Source organism: Salvelinus sp. IW2-2015, unplaced genomic scaffold (genome assembly GCF_002910315.2).
Source record: "Salvelinus sp. IW2-2015 unplaced genomic scaffold, ASM291031v2 Un_scaffold552, whole genome shotgun sequence".
NCBI lineage: Eukaryota > Metazoa > Chordata > Actinopteri > Salmoniformes > Salmonidae > Salvelinus > Salvelinus sp. IW2-2015.
The window spans coordinates 243,573-249,210 of NW_019942572.1; the positions used below are offsets into that span (position 1 = coordinate 243,573).

The 5,638-nt window shown below is 43.1% G+C and overlaps 1 protein-coding gene across 1 annotated transcript in view; it reads left to right on the forward strand.

The window, feature by feature from the left end:
* Positions 1 to 1,867: 1,867 nt before the first annotated feature.
* LOC112068518 (kelch-like protein 4) overlaps positions 1,868 to 5,638 on the forward strand; it is a 113,838-nt gene continuing 110,067 nt past the window's right edge. Inside the window, exon 1 of the mRNA XM_024135676.2 lies at positions 1,868 to 2,170. The gene's annotated coding sequence lies outside the window, so the exon portion shown is untranslated. The remainder of the gene's footprint in view (positions 2,171 to 5,638) is intronic.

Below are 5,638 nucleotides of genomic sequence, written 5' to 3' on the forward strand. Positions count from 1 at the left end.
TCCCTGTGTTTCCTGTCTTTCTGTCCCAGTGTATTTATCCCTGTGTTTCCTGTCTCTCTGTCCCAATGTATTTATCCCTGTGTTTCCTGTCTCTGTCCCAGTGTATTTATCCCTGTGTTTCCTGTCTCTCTGTCCCAGTGTATTTATGCCTGTGTTTCCTGTCTCTCTGTCCCAGTGTATTTATCCCTGTGTTTCCTGTCTCTCTGTACCAGTGTATTTATCCCTGTGTTTCCTGTCTCTCTCTCCCAGTGTATTTATCCCTGTGTTTCCTGTCTCTCTGTGCCAGTGTATTTCTCCCTGTGTTTCCTGTCTCTCTGTGCCAGTTCGTCTTGTATGTTAGTCAAGTCAACCAGCGTGTTTTTCCCATACTCCTTTTGCTATTCTCTCTTTGAAAGTCGTCCCGGTTCTGACCCCTGCCTGACTCTGGACTTCTTTCCCACCTGCCTAATCATCCTGCCTTGCCTGACCTTGATTCTGCCTGCCCTTTGGTACCTTTTGGACTCTGAACTGGTTTTGACACTTTTTGCCTGTCCACGACCATTCTCTTGCCTTCCCCTATTGGATTAATAAACATCGTAAGACTCCAACCATCTGCCTCCTGTGTCTGCATCTGGGTCTCGCCGTGTGTCATGATAAACAATTATATTACACAACCTAATGTGTTTAAGACATATAACGGATACATGACATGGAAAATACCACATGAAGGACTATGCTGTCAGGAAATCACACTGAGGCTCTCCTATAGAGTACAGAGCATTCAGCCACACCCTATGGAGTGTAGTGCACTTTCAGAGAACGGGGGGTGCCTTTGAGCATGCCTATTTGGAGAGAGAACTTAACGGTGACGTTGAAACGGTTTTACAACAGTATTAATATTATTACATGGGGCAAGAGGAGTAGGCAGAGTTGTGGTCAACTTATTGAGAAATAGCTTATAAGGCCTGCATCCCCTATTCCCTATATAGTGTACTACAGACAGTATAGTGACTCAGTCAGTGAGAGGAAGACTATTTTCATGAACTAACTTTTTTCTTTGAGACTCAATGTTGGGAGTAGTTTCAAATAACCTCAAATGACTGATTGTGTATTTAAATTGGCAGTGTGTTGTTAGATCACTATCAAACAACTGTACTCTTTACTAATTGGATGAGAGAGAGAGAGAGAGAGAAAGAGAGAGAGAGATAGTTGGAGAGAGAGAGAAACAGAGACTGAGAGAGAGAGAGAGAGAGAGAGAGAGAGAGAGAGAGAGAGAGAGAGAGAGAGAGAGCGAGCAGAGAGAGAGCAGAGAGAGAGATTAGTTGGAGAGAGAAAGACAGAGACTCGAGAGACGAGAGAGAGAGAAGAGAGAGAGAGGGAGAGAGACAGAGAGAGGGAGAGAGACAGGAGAGAGAGAGAAGAGAGAGAGAGAGAGAAGAGAGAGAGAGAAGAGCAAGAGAGAGCGAGAGAGCAGAGAGGAGAGAGAGCGAGGAGACGCAGAAGAGAGAGAGAGAGATGAGAGGAGAGAGAGAGAGAGAGAGAAGAAGAGCAAGAGGAGAGAGAAGAGACACGGCGTCTCAGAGAGAGCGTGTGTGAATTATAAATGTGTTGCATTTTGATTATTTGCTGACTAATCTGTATTAATATTACTACATGTGGCAAGAGGAGTAGGCAGAGTTGTGGTTAACTTATTGAGAAATAGCTATAAGGCCTGCATCCCCTGTTCCCTAAATAGTGCACTGCTTTTGACAAGCGCCCTAAGGGTCCTGGTCAAAAGCAGCACACTATATAGGTGATAGGTTGCTATTTGGGACATATTCTGTATGTAGTATAGCTGTAGCCTACCATTGCCCACGCAGTGTTTTGGCAGGGACACAGGAAGTCTTCCCTGTTCCTGGTGGTTTGAATGTAATTGTTGTTGAGGCAGCGTAGAGGAAGGAACTCTTCAGGAATTTCCTTTAAAAGAGGAAAGTGCTCTTTTCCTTTGTGAAGCCAAAATATTTGTCAGCTAAAGAGGACAACGGAACATTTCATCGGAGACTTGTAGTAGTCTGTAGTAGTGCTGGTTTACAAGACTTTCGGAGACTTGTAGTAGTTTGTAGTAGTGCTGGTTTACAAGACTTTCGGAGACTTCCAGACACCAAATAGTCGGTTAGAAAGGAAAATAAGACCGTCAGGATTCCTTTGACAGGTAAGAACGATGTTCTGTTTGAAGTTAGCGACTTAATGCTTGAGCTGCTTGACGAGGTGTAGACTGATCCGGGATACTCTCGACTTCTTTCTTTCTATCATTTTGTCTAATAATATTTGTCACTGAGGATACTCATAATACTTCAATCATTATCGTGTTTAGGGTTTCTCTGACAGGAGCTTAAAATAAATTCCCCATTGCCCCGTGTCCTTTCCCTGGCTTGTCTTGGCCGTCCACCATCATTAATAAAGTGTTTTACTAAATGTCTTAGTAGTGATTCAAGGAACAACCTCAGATGCAGGCCCAGACACAAACTGCACATTAAATGTAATTTTTCATACATTTTTCCCTCCTACATCCATTACATCCAGAGTGCCACATGTCCCCCTATCCCCTATATAGTGTACTACAGAGAGTATAGTGACTCAGTCAGTGAGAGGAAGCCTATTTTCAGAAACTCAACTTTTTCTTTGAGACTCAATGTTGGGAGTTGTTTCAAATAACCTCAAAAGACTGATTTTTGCACAGAGAAGCATTCACAGAGAAGCATTCACGGAGAAGCATCCACAGAGAAGCATTCACAGAGAAGTATTCACAGAGAAGTATTCACAGAGAAGCATTCACAGAGAAGCATTCACAGAGAAGCATTCACAGAGAAGCATTCACAGAGAAGCATTCAGGGAGAAGCATCCACAGAGAAGCATTCACAGAGAAGCATTCTTCTCTGTGTTATTTCTTATCTCTACTGTACGATGGACTTGTGATGGTTCTTGTTTGTTTCTTCTCGTCTACTTCGGTACTAATGTGTGGAACTCGCTTTCTGCGTTTTCTCGTATAGTCTCTTCAGTGTTTCTTCTCTACGTATGGCGTCGGTCTGTTTTCTCTACTCCTTTCTACACGCAGATTTGACCGTCTGTTTTCTCTCATCTACTCTACATAAATCTTGAGACTGTCGTATGATATTCTCTCTGGTTCCTCTCTACAAATGACTTGTCTGTCGGTTTCTCTCTTGAGTCTCTCTATTCTACATAATGGCTCGGTTTTCTCACTTGTTTACTCGCTTCTGTTCTCTTGTATTAAATATTACTACATGTGGCAACGAGGATGTACGCATAGCAGCTATGCTTTCTGTGGTGATATGCAACTTCTCTGTAGATATGAGTAGCAATATGGCTAACTTAAGCGTCCTGCATGCTGCCCACATTGTGCTTTTTCCCTAATGATGAGGTGCATCTAGCTTCTTGATCAAGCTGCTCTACAAGGGTCCTGGTCAAAAGCGAGCTACACTATGATTAGAGTATAGGTCTGCTATCTTGGTACAATTCTCTTGTATGCTAGGTTTAGGTAAAGACATTGGTCAGCTCTCTTACCTCAGTTTGCCACGGATCAGCGTGTTTTTCGGTCAGCGCGACACAGGGATAGTCGCTTCAATGCTTCTCTGTGACCGTCCTGGTGCCGTTTGATCTATGGCAGATTGTTGTGAGGCGACAGTAGAGGAAATCAAGTGAACTCCTTTCTAGTTGAATATGGCGGGTGTTTAAATTAAATGAGGAAAGTTGCTCTATATTCCTATCTGTGAAAGCCAAAAATATATCTTTAGCTAATAGCACAACGTGAACATCTTCATACTAGGTAGACTTGTAGTAGTTCGTGTAGTAGTAGCGTGCTTGTACAAGACATATACGAGACTAGTGGTAGTAGTCTATATGATAAGAGTGTGTAGCTCGTTGTTATTCAACTGTGACTTTCGAGCAGAACTATTCCAGACACCAAATAGTCTCGATGCTGAGATATAGCTATACTCATCCAATAGACTGGGAGGATCCGTCAGTCAGCTTCCTTTGACAGGTAAGATTAACCGATCTGTTCTTCTTATTGGAAGTTTTAAGCCTCTGACTTTAACACATATGCCGTTTGAAGTACGGCTGACGAGGTGAGAGACTGATTCCGGAGAGTCACTCTCGGGGGGAACTTACTTGTTCGGTTTCTATGCCTTTGCCTTCTCGTGAGATAAATATTTGTTCAACTAATTGAGGAGTGAGCTTCGAATAAGACTTTCAAAGTCCTATTAGTCGTATGCTCTAGGTTTCTAACGACAGGAGCATTAAAAATTTGATATTCTCCCATTGGCCCCGTGCGTGCATTTCACCTGAGACTTGTCTTGGCTCTGTCCACCAATCATTAATAAAAGTGTTTTACTTATACTATTTGTTTAGTATGGTGAGATTGACGAAGGAGACAACCTCAGATGCAGGCCCACGACACAAAACTGCTGCGCACATCTTTTAAACAGTGAGATCTAGCTATACTTTTTCGATACATTTTCTCCCTCCTACATTCCTGAGTTCAACTCTCTCAGAGGGTGTATGTCCCACCTATGAATCCACTTCACTACTTATCCACCAGACATATATAGTATAACGAATACAAGAAGACTATAGTGAACCTCAGTCCAGTGTACGTGAGGAGCTACTATATCAAGTAGAATATGACTCAACTTGTTTGGCTTTGAGACATCGCACCAGTATGCGAGAATAGTGTCTCAAAGAATAAACGCGTCGAAGAAACTTTTTTGCACAGAGAAGCAGTTCACAGAAAGCATTCACGGAGAAGCCACCACAGAGAAGCATCACAGAGAATCACAGAGAGCTATGCACGAAAAGCATTCAGCAGAGAAGGCATTCACAGAGAAGATTTCACAGAGAGCATTCCACAGAGAAGCAATTCATGGAGAAGCATCCACAGAGAAGCATCACAGAGAAGCCATCCACAGAGACAGAAGCATTCAGGAGAAGCATTCAGGGAGAAGCATTCAACAGAGAAGGCATTCGAACAGAGAGAGCATTCAGGGAGAGCATTTCCACGGTAGAAGGGCATTATCACAAGAAGCTCCAGAGAAGCCATTCAAGGAGAAGCATGCATCAAGAAGCTCAACGAGAAGCATTCCACAGAGAAAGCATCTTCACAGAGAAGCAAATTACAGAGAAGCATTCATCAGAAGAAGCATTCACAGAGATAGCATTGATAGCGAAGCACGAGAGATGTCCATCTACGACAAGCCATTCCAGGAGACGCATCAGGATCAACAGAGAAAGCATCCACGAAGCTCACAGGTTCAAGAGAAGCATTCACAGAGAGCATTCCAGCGGAGAAGCATTCACAGAGAAGTCCCACATGCAGAGAAGCATTCACAGAGAAGGCATTTCACAGGAAGCATTCACAAGAGATACAGCATTCAGTGAGAACTAGCATTCACATTGAGAAGCGCATTTCAGGCGATGAACCATTCACAAGAGAAGCATTCACAGTAGAACGCATTTCCACACAGAAAAGCATTCACAGAGCAGCATTTCACCAGTAAATATCCTGCATATTACCTTTAAAATGTCAAATGCACTTATAATGCAGATTGGATTGAATTCAGGCTGAACCTTTCACACCACACACACCACACACACACCAACACAC